This window comes from Mustela nivalis (genome assembly GCF_964662115.1).
Source record: "Mustela nivalis genome assembly, chromosome: 3".
NCBI lineage: Eukaryota > Metazoa > Chordata > Mammalia > Carnivora > Mustelidae > Mustela > Mustela nivalis.
The window spans coordinates 58,321,566-58,338,833 of record NC_139022.1 but is presented as its reverse complement, the minus strand read 5'-3'; positions in this window follow the sequence as shown (position 1 = coordinate 58,338,833).

Below are 17,268 nucleotides of genomic sequence, written 5' to 3'. Positions count from 1 at the left end.
AAACAAACTGAGGGTTGCTGGGGGGAGGGGGTTTGGGAGAAGGGGGGTGGGATTATGGACATTGGGGAGGGTATGTGCTTTGGTGAGTGCTGTGAAGTGTGTAAACCTGGTGATTCACAGACCTGTACCCCTGGGGATAAAAATATATGTTTATAAAAAATTAAAAATTAAAAAAAAAAAAAGAAATAACAAAACAGTGGATCTGTAGTTTTTTTACACCTAATTTTAAATTAAATTAGGTATACAAAGCCCTTTCTTGAGCCTTGCACATTTAAACACTACTTTACTGATGTCCTCTATGACAATAATAATTTATAAAACTTTATAAAACTTCTTTAAACTCTGTGTTCATGTAGGCATTTTGGTTTTGTGGGTTGTGAGTGGAAGGTATATGAGCAGTTCAGTGTTTTGTTTTGTTTTTTAGTTTGTAATTAATTTGTATTTTATCTCTTCTTTAATATTGAAAAAATGCTATTTCTGTTTTTCCTATCAGTGGAATTAATGTATTAACAATTCTTAAATGTTTTATTATTTCTCAGAAATACACTTTGCATTTTTTAAATGAATTCTTATTCAGCATATTTTTAGATTACAATGCTTCCTTTAAGAATCTTAAAATCCATATTCTTACTAGTAACAAGGTTGCATTTGTCCCTTTTAGGGCTTTTTTTTTGTTTGGTGTCAGAATTTAGGATAAATTGTTTTTTAAAAATCTTTCTTATATATATTATATATATAATTATATATATTTATTATTATAGCTTTACTTTTTCTTATTTGTAAAAAAAAAACCAATTTCTGTATTTATGTAGATTGTACCGTTATAAGGCTTGCTTCATTTTTATTAAGAAATAAAAAAATAGTGCTCAGTATCTCTGGGATTCCCCTATCAGACTAAATTTCAGGACTACCTGAGGAGCATTATACTAGGCAAAGTATACGAGAAGTTGTATTTTTCCAAGTTTTCCGGCTTATTATATGTATACTAGTTCTGAGACCTGAGCTTTGGAATCATTAAGCAGTGCTCTTAGTGTTTTTTATTTACAGTTTCTTGTGTTTGTGGTATGTATGCATGCATGTATGAAAATTGTTGTTAGAAAATCCTGTATCTTCTGAGGTTTTTTTCCCATGCCAGGGGAGAAAAAGTTAATAACTAACTGAATCTTTTTTTCTTTTAGGCTTTGGGAGGTCCAGAGACAAATTAAGACTTAGTCTTAAGTTTCTTTCTATACTGCCTACTTACTCATTGCTTACTTACATATCTCTTTTTGTCTGATTTTGACCTTGTAATTTCTCTTATATTGATCCTATCTTCACATATATAGTATGCAAACCCTTAACTTCAGCTATTTTATAATTTATTCTTAAGTATAAAAGTCTTCATATACTAACAAGGTCTGTGAAGACAGATTTTTTTCTCTGTTATTCTCCACTATATCCCCAATACCTTGAGTAGAACAGAGCCTGATTTATGCAGTGGCTCTCAAAATATATTTGTTGAATGAATACATAAGACAATCAATCAGTGATTCTGAAATGAGGTGGGAAGTTAATAAAAATACACAAAAATGCTATCTTAAAAATTAATAAAAGAAATTCACAATGCCTTGTCATTAATTATGTGTAGCTACCTTGTCCTCTCTGCTTTCTGTTTCTAGTATTCTTGTAAATATGGTCAATTGTATCCTTCTCTCTTTTATTGGAACCATGAGGAATGAGAATATATTATTTGTGATTTTTAAACCAGTTTTAAATTATGTGTTTAAATAGTCCATTGAAATAGCTTTTACTCAAATTGCAGTTGCTCTAAGACTAATAATTTCCCCTTGAGCATTATCTTACTCATTGCTTACTTACATATAAAATGACACAGGCTCATTTTAGCACAGAGTGAAACGTTTCAGTAAAAATGTAGGATAAAATATGAGTATAAAGAAGGGCTGACAGCGTAATATATTGTCCTAACAAGCATAGTTCTAAGAGCAAACCTGTGACCCATTAAAAATTTAAGCCAGGACAAGAAGCATAAGTGAGGATGACCCAGGGTGAACTGAAATGTGAAGTCACCCTAGTGTGATGTAGGCTGTGACACTGAGATGTTGCTTTTGGAGAAAAGCTTTTGGCTGTGTCCCCAAATCTCTGGGGTATAAATAAATGCTCCTCTGCATAAGGGGGCATGGTGGAAACATTTGTGAACCTGCGGTGATCATGGTGTTTCTAAAAAGCAAATTGGAATATTCTTTCTCTGTCGAATTTTCTTGTAGTTGTCATTTAAGTTCAACATCTGAACTCAAGTCCTCCTGTTCTAGATACTTCTAAGAACTGCGCAGGACTGGATGGAGTTGAAATTTTGTGTTTATTAATTATTTAATTAATGTCTCCTATTTAAAATTTATGTACCATGAAGATAGACACTATGGTGTTTTGTTCATTTATCTGCTGGCTCTTGTGTCCCCGGAAGCCACTCTAGTCTGACACAAATAGGTATTAAAAATATTTAACAAATAAGGAATTGAATAAATGAATCTTTTATGTTTTACTCACTCTCATTACATGTGCTCTAAGAGACCGTTACTTCCATGGCATTTAAAATGCTTTCTAATCCAACTTTCATTTTTTCCTCTGTCAGAGTCCCTAAGAACATATATACTTGATATAAATTTATTAATTGTGAGTTTTTTCCAGTTATTTAGAAGAAAAGAAAGAAATTGTAATGCTTTTTCTATAGAAATATATGTGGGAAATCCAAACTGCTCATAAGACAGTTACTTATGGTCAACTATCATTTTATCATTATTCTAATCTATGTAGCCATGGTAGAATGATTATCATGGAACAATTCTCAAAATCTAAACCAAATTCTCTCAAAATCTAGAATCAAAATCGTGTTCTCAGATGTCCATGAAATGAACATGGTCAGCAATGATGTCTTTTGTTTTGTGTTTCAAGTTTTATTTAAATTCTAGTTAGCTAACATATAGTATAATATTAGTTTTAGGAGTAGAATTGAGTGATTTATTACTTACACCCAGTGCTCATCACGAGTGCCTTCCTCAATACTCATCACCTGTTTAGCCCCTGCCCACCTCCCCTCCAACAGCCCTCTATAGTTAAGGGTCTCCTATGATTTGCTTCCCTTCTCTTAATTTTTCTCCCCTTCCCCTATGTTCATCTGTTTTGTTTCCTAAATTCCACATATGGGTGAAGTCTTATGGTATTTGTCTTCCTCTGACTGACTTATTTTGCTTAGCATAATACACTCTAGCTCCATCCATGTCATTGCAAATGGCAAGATTTCATTTTCTTTATGGCTGAGTAATCCTCTGTGTGTGTGTGTGTGTGTGTGTACCATAACTTCTACATCCACTCATCAGTTGATGGACATTTGGGCTCTTTCCACAATTTGGCTATTATTGATAATGCTGCTATAAACATATGGGCACTTGTGCCCTTCAAATCAGTATTTTTATATACTTTGGATAAATACCTAGTAGTGCAAGTGCAGGGTTGAAGGGTATTCCCATTTTTAACTTTTTGAGGAAACTCCATACCATTTTCCAGAGTGGCTGTACCAGTTTGCATTCCCAAGAACAGTGCAAGAAGGTACCTCTTTCTCCACATCCTTACCAACATCTGTTGTTTCTTGTGTTGTTTGTTTTAACCATTCTGATAGGTGTGAGGTGATAGCTCATTGTAGGTTTGATTTGCATTTCCCTGATGATGAGTGATGTTGAACGTCTTTTCATGTGTCTGTTAGCCATCTGGATGTCTTCTTTGGAAAAATATCTATTCATGTCTTCTGCCCATTTCTTAACTGGATTATCTGCTTTTGGGGTGTTGAGTTTGATAAGCTTTTTATAGATTTTGCATACTAAGATGATACTAAGTATCATTTCCCATTCCAAAGGTTGCCTCTTAGTTTTGTAGCAATGATATCTTGTGCAGTCTTGGATATAAGAAATGAGCAAAGATAGAGCCATCTTCTGACTAAATTTTGACTTTTTACCGCGTTCTGAATCATTGAAGAAAGCTTCCAGCGGAGACCATATCTTGTAGCTCCAAAATAAATTAGAATATAGTAATTTTCAGTTTGTTGCCTCATTGGTTCTAAGATATTTATAGTTAGGGATTATTGCTTACTTATCTTTTTGGAACTTAAACTTATTAAAAGTCTGTAAAATGAAAGGAGAATAATAATCATAATAAAGTTAACTTGTTTTAGGGTAAAAAATCAAAAGTTCTTTTGAAAATTATAAAAAACTATGCAATTATGAAGTATAGTTATTTGGTAATAGGTTTTATACATACACCCACACACACACACACACACACACACACTGTTTAATTTTTTTTCCCAAAAATATCTTTACAAAGAGATCTCTTAATTCTTACTACAGATAATGCTTTATTCCACCTGTGAAAGTAGTACTACAGGTCACAGACTAATTCACAGGACTTTATTTTCTTATAATTTTAACAGAGCAACATCTGGTCTTCTGGCAGAAAATTCAAACCATTTTATTGGCAGCTACAGGATTATCCCTCGGTGAGTCTGTTAATAGGATGTTTGAGTTTACGTGCACTCTCAACCATCATTACCCTGTGGTATATATTCTTCTTTCCAGGTATTTTCTATGTTGACTACACACATTGAGGTTTTTTAAAATTAGTTTTACTACTGAAAAAAAAAAAAAGCCCTAAGGAATCATATTTTATTGGTAGTTCATGTAAGTTATTTTATTCCAGGCTCATATACTGCTTTATCTTAACATTGACTCTTTGATCTTCTGAATTCTTATTCTGTAATTTTACACCTCCATTTCTAGTCATACTATTTAACTTTTCCCTGTTGGTTAAGTTTTCTTTCTATAATATTTGTAATTTGACTGTATAATGCAATTCTCCATGAGATTTTAAGAAAAAAAATAATAAGAAAAAGTATTAAACAGAGATAATGTGGGCTCTTATGGAGGATTGTTTTCTGGATTATTATGGTTATTATCATACACATTAACTTCTTCCATATCTATAAAAGAAGTGAAACTATTTCATTAATAAAAGATCTTATGTGGAAACACAATAAGCCTACGTGGGAAAAATAAATGAAAACTGGGAAGTTCCTAAAACTGAGTTAAGGCCTTATAAGAAAAAGATATGTAAATAAAATGATGACTTATCAGTCTTGTTGTGTGACCCAATTCCACTTTTGGATGTTTCAGGGCCTTTTATTACAATTGTTGCTCCTCTTAGTCACACTAATTGGAATGGATAGATATGATTATGACTCATATACATTAGAGCTAAATAGATGGAATAAAATATATAGCTCTAGTAATAGTTTAAAAAATTATTTAACAACAGTAATGATACATTCTTTAATTTACAACAAACTGTGAGGAGATAATCCTTTATATGTTTCTTTTTTTTTTTTAAGACTTTAACTTTATTTATTTGACACAGAGAGAGATATAGTAAGAGAGGGAACACAAGCAGGGAGAGTGGGAGAGGGAGAAGCAGGCTTCTTGCTGAGCAGGGGCTTAAGGACTGAGCCACCCAGGTACCCCTTTTATATGTTTCTTGCATTTCTTTGCTTCTTGAGGGCAGAGGTTATAATTGTCTTTTTGTTCCTGATTACCTTCTAAAAACAAAGTTTGTGTATGGAACAGTCTTGGAAAATAGATATTATGTCTCCCTCCCAAGCAAAGGACTGACTTGTGTTTCATCCAATACAATAAAGATCATGTCTTCCTATAGGACAAAGATTGGGCTTGCTTGCAGTGGGTTAAAAAATATCAGAGTTTCTTATACTTGGGGACTTTGAGCTTTAATACAAATCTACTATCTGTTCAGTATCCACCAGGCCTCTCCATGTCACCCGATGAGACCTTAGTAGAAAATAAAAATGACGTGCCACAGATAATTAAGTTCTTTGTCTCTGACCCAGGAGTTTCTTCTCTTATGCCAGCATCCATAAAACAGACAGGATAATTTGTTATCTTGGAAGGACGTTTAATTTCAGACCTTTCACAGTTTTTGAAAAACCCTGTAAAATAAAATAGGTTCTAATACTACATACATTTCTAAATGAGTATTACTAAGGCACAGTGAGCTAAAGTATCATTCCCAAGCTCATACAGAGCACAAGGAGAAGAGCTAGGATTCAGATGGAGACGGGTGGCTCTGGAACCCATGCTTTCAAACATGTCACTGCACTCCTAGGCACATTTACTGCTAGTTTCTCTTGTGGTGCATGGTTCCTGATAACGTGACTATAAATGTACTTAACAAATAGTAGTGAGTATGAGATGAATTTTTACCTGAAACTTCATTATACAGAAGTATTAAAATATTCTTCCCAAAGAATGGCAAAGTTCAGTTTTCAACTGTTTTCTTAATTTTTTAAAATCGATTTTACTCTTCAAGCCTGGAGCAACCTACAAGTAACTGACAATATGTACTCTGCAATGATCCAATATCTAATATTTTTAATTTTAAGGAAGATTTGATGCCCTCCTCTAAATAATAACACTTATTAATTATTCCTTTTTTTTTTTTTTTCATGAATCTCTTCTCTGAAACCTTTCCCACCCTCTTGGAAATTTCTCTTACTGTTGTGCCACTTTCTACAGGGGACATTTATTGATTTTGGCTTCTCCACCTTGGTTACCCCTTCTTTGTATAACTTTGTAATATTAATTACTTTGACTTTCTGGTCATGTAATTTGAATAACCTTACCCCCCCCCCCCCCAGGATGGAGCATGTATCATCCACAACTTGCTATTATTGGCGAATATTGCCCTTTCGTCTTTCCTACGTGACTGGTTCAGACGTGCAAGTGTGAACCAGGTTTTACCAGTCAAAGGTAGTGGTCATCAATCTAGAAGTTTTGTTTGAATGACTGGCACAAAAGTCAAACTGTAGTTGAATTTGCTAGATTTTGGAAGTAAGCCTGTGTCCACCAGTGGCCATTTTGGTGTAGAGGAAATTTCCTTCCTGGGAATAAAGACAACACAGATCAAAACAGGACCAAAATATAGAAGGTAAACATTTTCTGACAATAGTGTTTGAGCACTTGGTTCCAGCTATGCTATGCTTTAACCTAGAAATATCCCTGGACATTTTAGTTTCGTCATGCAGTTGTGCTCTCGCCATACTTATTTTCCCTCTTAAGCCACTTTGCTTCGGAACGTGGCTACTTACAAGAGTCTTCAGATTTTTGTGCAATCTTAGTTTCCTTTTTTCTAAAATAATGTATTTTCACTTGATTTATACTTTCTCTCACTTTAGAATGTTACAGTTCTGTGATTTTTTTTTTTTACTTTTTGATTTTATTTTATTATTTACTTATTTATTTTTTAAAAGGTTTTATTTATTTATTTGTTAGAGAGAGCGCGCCCGAGCACAGGCAGACAGAGTGGTAGGCAGAAGCAGAGGGAGAAGCAGGCTCCCTGCTGAGCAAGGAGCCTGATGTGGGACTAGATCCCCGAATGCTGGGATCATGACCTGAGCCGAAAGCAGCTGCTTAACCAACTGAGCCACCCAGGCGTCCCAAATTTTTTATTTTAAAATATCTCTAAAGATTGTGTCCTCTTGGAACAGGAAAAGCAGCAGAATTTTTTTATGTTTATGCAATATTCAATCATATGTGGGTCATAATGATATATATTACATTTAAATAAATGATATAACAATAATTATGTAAAACAGTAAAGTGATGGAAGAATAGCCCCTGCCTGAAATATGAATGAATGTGGTAAAATCCCATATTTACTCAGCAATTAACACTTTGCTTTAAATAATTCAGTGCTGATCTTCTGTTTTGAAAATAATATACCCGATGAATTTATTTTATACTCGGTTTTGCATTAACAAACATGCTGTGCTAACATATCCATATATTGCTTATAGGCTTGTTTCTCTTATTTAGTCCCACATGGAAGATAAAGATCATAATACTTCTTTGCTTATCAATCCTCAGGTATACACACACACACATACACATACACACACACATATATATTTTTTTTTCAGGTGACCAGAAATACTCATAAAGGTGATGTTTTTCTCATTTATCCTGAAACATTACCTCTCACATTCTGTATACATTCTCTCTCTAGCTTCTATTACTATTCTGCAAGGTTAATCGGAAAGACGCCAAGACCTCCATTTTGCATACAAGATAAATGAACCAAGTATTTCAATGAAGTCTACAATACAGAACTTCAGTTGCTTAGTCCAGCATACCTGTAACTGCAACACAAATAGAAAAATAGTCTGAAGTTGGTAGATCAAATAGAAATATCCTCAACTAAGCATTAAATCTAATACATTTCATATATACATCTTTAAGGTATACAGCCTAGGACAGGGTCAGAGCTGTCATATTGCATTACATGGTAGAAAATAATAATGCAGAAGACTTGTTGATTTATCGAATCTTCAAATATAGGGAGTGTATTGCAACATGCCAGGCACTATTTAGGGATGAAGTCTCAATGGTAAAAAGTCTGACTCTGTTTCAAAGATAATCCTCTTTTGTAATTTCCTGCCTTTATTATTTCAATTGGAAAAGAATCTATTCTCATATTCAATTATTCCTGGTATATAAGCCTAACTCAAAGGTCCAGCTAACTAGGAAATCAAAGGGACCCTATTAGGCCTTGGATGTGCACATGAATATGTTCTTGAGTAAATTAAAACAATTAAAAAAATGTATAACCTTGTCTGAGTAGAAAATCATATCAGAAGCAAACATATATACAAACACACAAAACAGCATTTTTGGCTCTGGTGGTTGCCCAGGTCAGCACACAGTTAATCTCTCCCATGAAAAAATATTCACCCTAACCTTGGAAGATTTGCTGCTTCTTGAAGAGGCTGCTTTTTGAAGGTGGGCTGGGCGCAATCTTTCTGCTCACTACATAAACAGAAACAGAACAGACGTATGTATAGCAACGTAGCAAACCCAAATGTCAGTTTTCAAGTACAAAGACTTTCTGCAACCTCAGGCATCCAACCTTCCAAAGGTGCCAGTTTTGTTCCCCCTCCCTGCTGCGCTCTGAGAAGGAGAGGCACCACGGGGATCAAAATTAAAACACTTAATTACTTTACGCGTTAAATGCAAACTATCTGTGGAAAACAGCAGGCCAATCTTTTTTCCTATGCACTCAACAGAAGGCTCTTTGGTCCCCGGACAACTCCACTAATCATGTGTGTTTAAATACTTTTCAATCGTCTTGCATTCTCCCTACAAACATCTTTACCCTCTCTTGGAAAGGCCTATACACTTGGTTACTATTTAACCACTTATCTATTGAAGTAAATGCCTGAGAATTAAAGCTCCCTGGAGCTGGCTGATGAGCTTTCACATAGAGTAAGTGTTGTAAGACATCTGGAAATAAAGGCTAAGGGGAAAAGGAGGCTAGAATGAGTTTCCAAAGGCACTTCTTGGAATTTGCAGAATTGCCATTATAAAATGAAGTGTTTTCAGTGGAATCAAATTTATATTTCATTGATAACATTAAAATCATCAGGAAATCTTGAGCATCTATCCCAGTGTCATTAGCAGAGAATGACATTGGGATAAATACCTTAAAGGCTTAAAATAGACCATGATAACTGTAGAAAAACAACTGAGAAAATTCTCCAAATATATTATAGATTTTAAATTTGCATATTTCAATTGCTCATTATTCTTTTTTCTTTTTTTGTTTAAAGTTAGCACACTGTTTGTTTTCTGAGCATTTCAACATTTGTTTTGTAAGTGCTTTTATACTTACAGCAGTGATTTGAGTCAGAAAATAGCAATTATCTCAGTTTTGCAAATAAGGAAAATGTACAGAAGTTGTCCTGGCTCTCACTTGAGGTCACACAATTAATTAGTGCAGAACTCAAAGTAGAATACAGATTTTTAAAAACCCCTACCCTAAGACTTTTTCATTAGAGTGAGTGGCTTCTTGAACATGTATTTATACAGTCATTATGAAAATATATATTAAGTGAAAATATGTAAAATTGACTTCCTAGAGCTTGGGAAAAGACTCCTAGGTAATTTGAAAAGAGTCTTATGAGAAGGAAATTTGTTCAGATTATATGAACTATATGTGTAAATTGAGGCACATTAACCACATACCAAAATCACCAATCAAACACAGTATGTATGTCGGAGAAGTCCAGGGTGGTTGGAAAGGCAAGACAAAAATGGAATGAAATGTGGGAGACAATGTGCTCCTTCCACACTCCTGAACTTAACTTTCTTTCCCAAATTGTCCCTGATTGCTGTAATTTGTGGTGACAAGGGTCAGTAAAAAAGCATCAAAGATCACAGTACAAAGGTGAAGTGATTCACCCTGCTTTTAAAATCTTAGTACAGAACTCTGAAATCTTCTAATTAAAGAACCAAGATAGACATCTACTCGACCTTTACTTTGACATCTTTAAATTTAAAGCAATTCAACTCCCTCCTACACTCAGGTTAATTTTCACTAGAAGAAATGATTTTGACAGTTTCAGAAACTCAGATTAAGCTCTTATAAGGAAATAAAAGGATAAAATTATCTCTTTTACTAATAGACGTAGCCTCCAAGATGAGATTTCCTGAAAGCTCTAGGACCGGCCAGGATAGGCCAGAGCAAAATGTGCATCCAGGAGTTCAACATTAGGCCTGGAGTCGGAAGTGTGGGTGTAGCCCATCCCCACCAACACCTAGCCACACTATGAGTTGTCCCTATGATCTTGAGAGAAACACATACACATCTCTGAAAGGTGATTCCTTTTGCTGATTTAGGGATTTATGATGTTGGTAGTGGGTTGAGTGGTGGCCTCCCAAAGGATATATGTCCTTGTACTGATCCCCAGAATCTGTGAATGATACCCGAAAGGGGTGTTTTGGTACCTTATGATACCTGCAGAGGGTCTTTTCAGATCTAATTTACCCAAGGACCTTGAGATGAGATCTCCTTGGAATATCTGGGTGGACACTAACTCTAACGACAAGTCTCCTTATAAGAGACAGAAAGAGGAGAGACACACAACAGAGGGGCAGATTGTGTGACAAGAAAAAGAAAAGACCAGAGGTCACAGGGTTACAAACCAAGGAGCACCATAAGCTGAAAGAGGCAAGGAGTGGATTGTCCCCTAGAGCTTTCGGAGGGAATAAGACGCTGCTAATATCTTGACCTCTGACCTCTAGAACTGGAAGAAAATAAACTTCTGTTTTTAGTCAACAAGTTTATAGTAATTTGCTAAAGAACCACGGGGAACTAATAGAACATTAAATGAAATAATTGCAAAGAACGTACTTAGTGTATGACCTAGAACTTAAGATGGTTTGGTAAATGGAGGTGGTTATATAAAGCCTGAGAAGTACATAGAGCCTAAAACTATTGCCAAGGGATGTGTGCACTGTTTGTCAAGTATGCATTCTATAGTTTCTCCATCTAGCTATAACAAAAGTAGATATTATCATTTCTTTTAGCAGAGAAGGAGCTTAAGACTCAGAAAAGTGAAATGGCTTGCCCAACTTCTTTTTTTTTTTTTTTTTTAATTTAAATTTTTTTTTAACTAACAAAAAATGTATTATTAGCCCCAGGGGTACAGGTCTGTGAGGTTGCTCAGCTTCTTATAAAAAAGAGGAGCATCAAGATTAACTCAGACCTATCTGAAAAAAACGTTTCCTATCTTTTCCATGCTGCTTTTGTAAGATACATTGTGCTGGACTGGTGAGGGGATTCGGGGGAGATATTAAGCTAAGGCCGGGAGTTCTGGGTAATAAGTTTGTCAGCCTTACTGGTGATGGCACCGTGGAAAAATCAAGCAGTGAAGCAATGGAACAGATAATGGGAGGTGTAGATGAAGGTGAGGGACTTGGAAAGAGACCAAATGTGAAACTGGCAAATGTTTCCTAAACTAACTGCAATCTTGTTCATTGGAGGTAGGAAATGGGTGTTGGTAAATTGTATAAAATGTTAAACGTTTCAACACTATCCTGGGGCAGAATTCTAAAATGGCCCCCAAGATTTCTGTCCCTTGGTGTACTTGGCTATTATAAGCCCACCTTGGAATATGGGTGGGAACAGTGACTATGATGGGATGTCCTTATTATGATTACTGCACTTTATATGGCAAAAGTAAATGGATTTTACAGATGTGATTAAGGTCCCAAATAAGTCCATCAAAAGAGAGATTATCTTTTGTAGACACAATAAATCAGATGAAAGACTTCAAAGGAACAACTAGGTCCTTTCTGAGGTTAGAAAGAGATTTTCTTGCTGCTCTTGAAGAAGCAAACATAGTGTGCATTGCCTTTGGAGAAGGTGCATGGGGTTGCGAGTGGCCTCTGTGAGCTGAAGTCACCCCAGCCAATAGTCGGCTATAAAACATGTACCTCAAACCCACATTGATAAAGGGGTAAATTTTACCAACAACCTGAGTAAGCCTAGAAGCAAATCCCTTCCTAATCAAGCTTCTGATATGAATACAGCTTTGTGAAAGCTTGAGCAGAGGACTCAGTCTAGCTGTGCCTGGACTTCTGACACATAGCCCCTGTGGAGAGAATAAATGTGTGCAGTTTCAAGGCAGTAAAGGTGTGGTCATTTATCACACAGCAATAAAAAACTGATACAGACACCTCTAAAGATCACTCTTTTGGTTTAATTACATAATTTATATGAAAAAAAAATTACTACTATGTTACAAACTAGTCTAGACCTTGCAGGGTTTACTGATAGTGCTGCACACTTAGGTTTTGACACTCTGTTTTGGTCTCAAAAATGTCCATCCCCTGTTTTCATACCCTCACTATACATCCTTCTACCCACGAGAACATATTATTAACACCATCAACTGTGAGCCGTGAAATCTGAATGCCACCTTTGTACACACATGTGCATATACACATACATAAACACATAGCAGACACATACATGAACACACATACCTCTCTGCACACACACACAGAGACATACATGAACTCAACCCATTACACTACATCTGCAAACACACAATGCATACACACAAACTTGCATCATTTCAGCCTGATAACATGTGCTATGCCTTTTTTACTTGCGTGAAAGCCATGTCGGTCCTTACTTTATTTCTGTTTCTCTTTAGTGCTTAAAACACACTTATGCCCAAATGTACTCCTACAGTTGTATAGTTGTATAGTAATGTACTTTTAACATTTTTATCACATAATAAAATATCATGGTGACAGTACTTTAATGTTCAACTGCTGCATTATTAATAAGAGAGGTTTTGCCTTTCCAGAAGCATCCTGAATTTGTTGTGATCCACAGTTATTATAGCCCAATAAATATGATGTGGGTCAGATTGGAAATGCAAAGAATTTGGTGAACTCTGAATATATTAGGTGCACTTTGAACCATTTACTGCCACAATTGCAGTAATGTTATTTCAAAAGAAGCATTTTAGATCTTCAAAGCAAATCTTTTTAACACCATAAATGGTTACCCTCTCTTGCAGTAAAAATAACAGATTTATTGGCAAAGGTTGTCACTTGTTAATTTCATATTTTAATTTTCCAAACTCTGGTAGTTGAATACAGAATGACATAGTTTAAGCATAAAGTAATTATTTAAAGCTCAGCATATTAATGTGATCCAAATAGTTTTTTATGGTTCAGCTAGATTAATTTGTCAAGGTGGGACCAAAAATCTTTATTTCTCTGGATGAAATTAATATTTTGATATATTTTTTATATGATGGGCTAAAGTATCACTGAATAAAGATGATAAGTTAGTTTTGATTTACAAATGTATTTTAAACAAGTAATTCACAAAGTAATGAAACACAAATCCATACATGATGCCAATAAAAATAATGTAAAAAGACTAATAGTACAAAAATTTTCCTAATCAATACATAAAATAATATTTGAAAGTGTTATTAACAAACAAAAGCTAAGGTGTGAATAACTAAAAGCAATCAGTAATTTATTATCAATTTAGCAAATATTTTCAAGGATTATAATAATAAGTTTTGTCATGGAAATAATGAAATGGGCAGCCTATCTGAAAGTGTGTATCAGTATAATTCAGAAACCTGGAAAATATATATACCTTTGATACAGTTATTCCAATTTTTACTTGTAATTATAATTTCCAGAAGATAATGCAACAAAGTTACAAAATCTTAAAAGCAGAAAAGGACATGATAATTCAATCCAATCAATTTATTTTAAAAAATTAATGATGATAATCCGTTTTGAATAGGACATAATTCAATACATACTATGTCATTCTCACAAAGATAACTAATTGGTGATATATAGGCATATGTTTATTTAATATAAACAGTCATGATGAGCAATTTCTCTGACATCAGCTATAGCAACTTCCCTAGATGATTTTATGCTCAGTTCGGTTATACATTTTCCATTTTTAAAATTCATCTTCATTTTTTCTAAATATAAATATAATACTTGTTCCCTGTGGAAAACTGAATATATAGCTCCAAAGAGAAAAAGTACAAAATGAAAGAAATAAAACTTGTTCTCTTAATTTTAAATGACCTTTGGACTATGAAATTCATAAATATTTTTCTACTGATTTGGAACTTTTTAAAAAATTCTAACATTGGGTATATTATATAAAAAAATAACTCCTGGATCTTTTAAAATAATATCCCATAGTTTCTCTTGGCCTGTTCAAGTAAATATTTGACTACTGAATAGATACAGAAATTTTAAGCTATGATTCAGTGACTCCTTTTCAAACTTTTCAAAGGATTCTAGCTGTGGCTAGTATTTCATGATAGACTGACTGTAGAATTAGGTCTCTTGTTTCTATATATCTCCAGGACCCTTATCACATATTAAATTTGAGATGAGGGATATTTTTTCTGAATTTCAGTTTTTTTCTGATCTCCCAAATGTCATTATTATTAGACTTACAGGAAGATAATTTGAGAATTCCATTTAAAATTGACCTTGGTCAATTAATCTTTGACAAAAGAGGCAAGAACATCCAATGGAAAAAAACCAGTCTCATTAAATGGTATTGGGAAAACTAGACAACATGCCAAAGAATGAAACTGTACCACTTTCTTACACCATACACAAAAATAAACCCAAAAGGGATTAGGGGCGTAAATGTGAGAACTGAGACCATAAAAATTCTAGAAGAAAGTGCAGGCAGTAATTTCTCTGACATCAGCTGTAGCAACATTTTTCTAGACATGTCTCTTGTGGCAAGGGAAATAAAAGCAATAATAAACCACTGGGACTACATCAAAATAAAAAGCTTCTGCACAGCAAAGGAAAGCAATCAACAAAACAAAGGACAATCTATTGAATGGGAGAAAATAGTTGCAAATGACATATTCAATAAAGGGTTAGTATGCAAAATATCTAAAAACATAAAATTCAATACTCAAAAAAACAATCCATTTTAAAGATGGGCAGACATGAGCAGACATTTCTGCAAAGAAGATAAACAGGTGGCCAGTGTACCTGAAAAGATGCTCAAATCACTGATCATCAGGAAGATGCAAATCAAAACCACAATGAGATATCACCTCACACCTATCAGAATGGCTAAAATCAAAAACACAAGAAACAAGTGTTGGCGAGGATGTGGAGAAAAAGGAACTCTCTTGCAGTTGGTGGGAATACAAACTGGGACACCTACTCTGGAAAATGGTAGGAAAGTTCCTCAAAACATTAAAAACAGAACTACTATATGACTTAGTAAGTGCACTACTGGATATTTACCTAAGAATATGAAAAAACCAATTCAAAAGGATATATGCACCCTTATGTTTATTTACAATAGCCAAACTATGGAAGCAGCCCAAGTGTCCATCAATAGAAGAATGGATAATGAGATATGGTATGTCTGTGTGTATATGTACACACACACACACACACACACACACACACACACACACATATATACAATGGAATATTAGCCATGAAAAAGAATGAAATCTTGCCATTTGCAGAGGCATGGACAAACCTAGAGAGTATAATGCTAAGGGAAATAAGTCAGTAACAGACAAATACCATTTGACTTCACTCATATGTGGAATTTAAGAAACAAAATAAATGAACAAAGGGAAAACAGAGAGAGAAAATCCAAAAAATACGGACTTTTAACTATATAGAACAAACTGATGGTTACCAGATGGGAGATGGGTGGGGAATGGGTGAAATGGTGATGGAGTTTAAGAGTACGCTTATCATAATGAGCACTGAGTAATGTACAGAATTGTTGAATCACTATATTGTACACCTGAAACTAATATAACACTGTATTTCATTATATCAGAATTAATATGCAAAACTTAATAAAAAATTGACCTTGAGAGGTTGCCAGTATAAAATTAGTTCCCCCTCTTCCCATCCTCCCTCCTCCCCCCTTCTTTTCTGTTTCCTTTCTTGGTTCTCTTTCCTCTCTTTCCTTCCCTCCCTCTTCCTTTTTTTATGTATTCAACCAGTATGTATTCGACAGATACAACGTGCCAAACACTGTGTGAGACAGAAGGGATACAATTGTGAGCAAGATAGTTTTGTATCGGGGCGCCTGGGTGGCTCAGTGGGTTAAGCCGCTGCCTTAGGCTCAGGTCATGATCTCAGGGTCCTGGGATCGAGTTCCACATCGGGCTCTCTGCTCAGCAGGGAGCCTGCTTCCCTCTCTCTCTCTCTGCCTGCCTCTCCATCTACTTGTGATTTCTCTCTGTCAAATAAATAAATAAAATCTTTAAAAAAAAAAAAAAAGATAGTTTTGTATCTGTCCTCCCAGAGCTTAGCATCCAGGAGCTGAAATACTTCAAACAAGCATTTACAGTAAGATATGCTAAGTGATACTGTAAAGAAAGAACACAGGTTTAGGGAAATGCCCAGCAGCAGCCCCAAACACAGTTGCTGGCAAAGAGTATTGCTCAGGGAAGAGTTCTAGAAGAAGTGGAGATTCGTCTGAGACCCAATCATTAAATATTAGAGAGGTAGTATTTCCAACTCTATAAGAATGGAGGCAATTATTTATCTACTTCTGTAGACTGCTGGATCCTCTTTGTATATCTGTTACCCACCAAAGTGCCTGGCAGATAGATGGTGTTTAATAAATATTTGATTAATTAATGCAGATATATCAATAAGTTAATAGTATATATATCAAATACAATTTGATACCTGAATTTATAAATTAAATAATTTAAAAAGCATGGATTTCAAGAAATACTAATACTCCCATATCTCCACTGCTAATCTTAGATTCTCTATTTTTTATTTTGTTATTTGTTATGCTTCT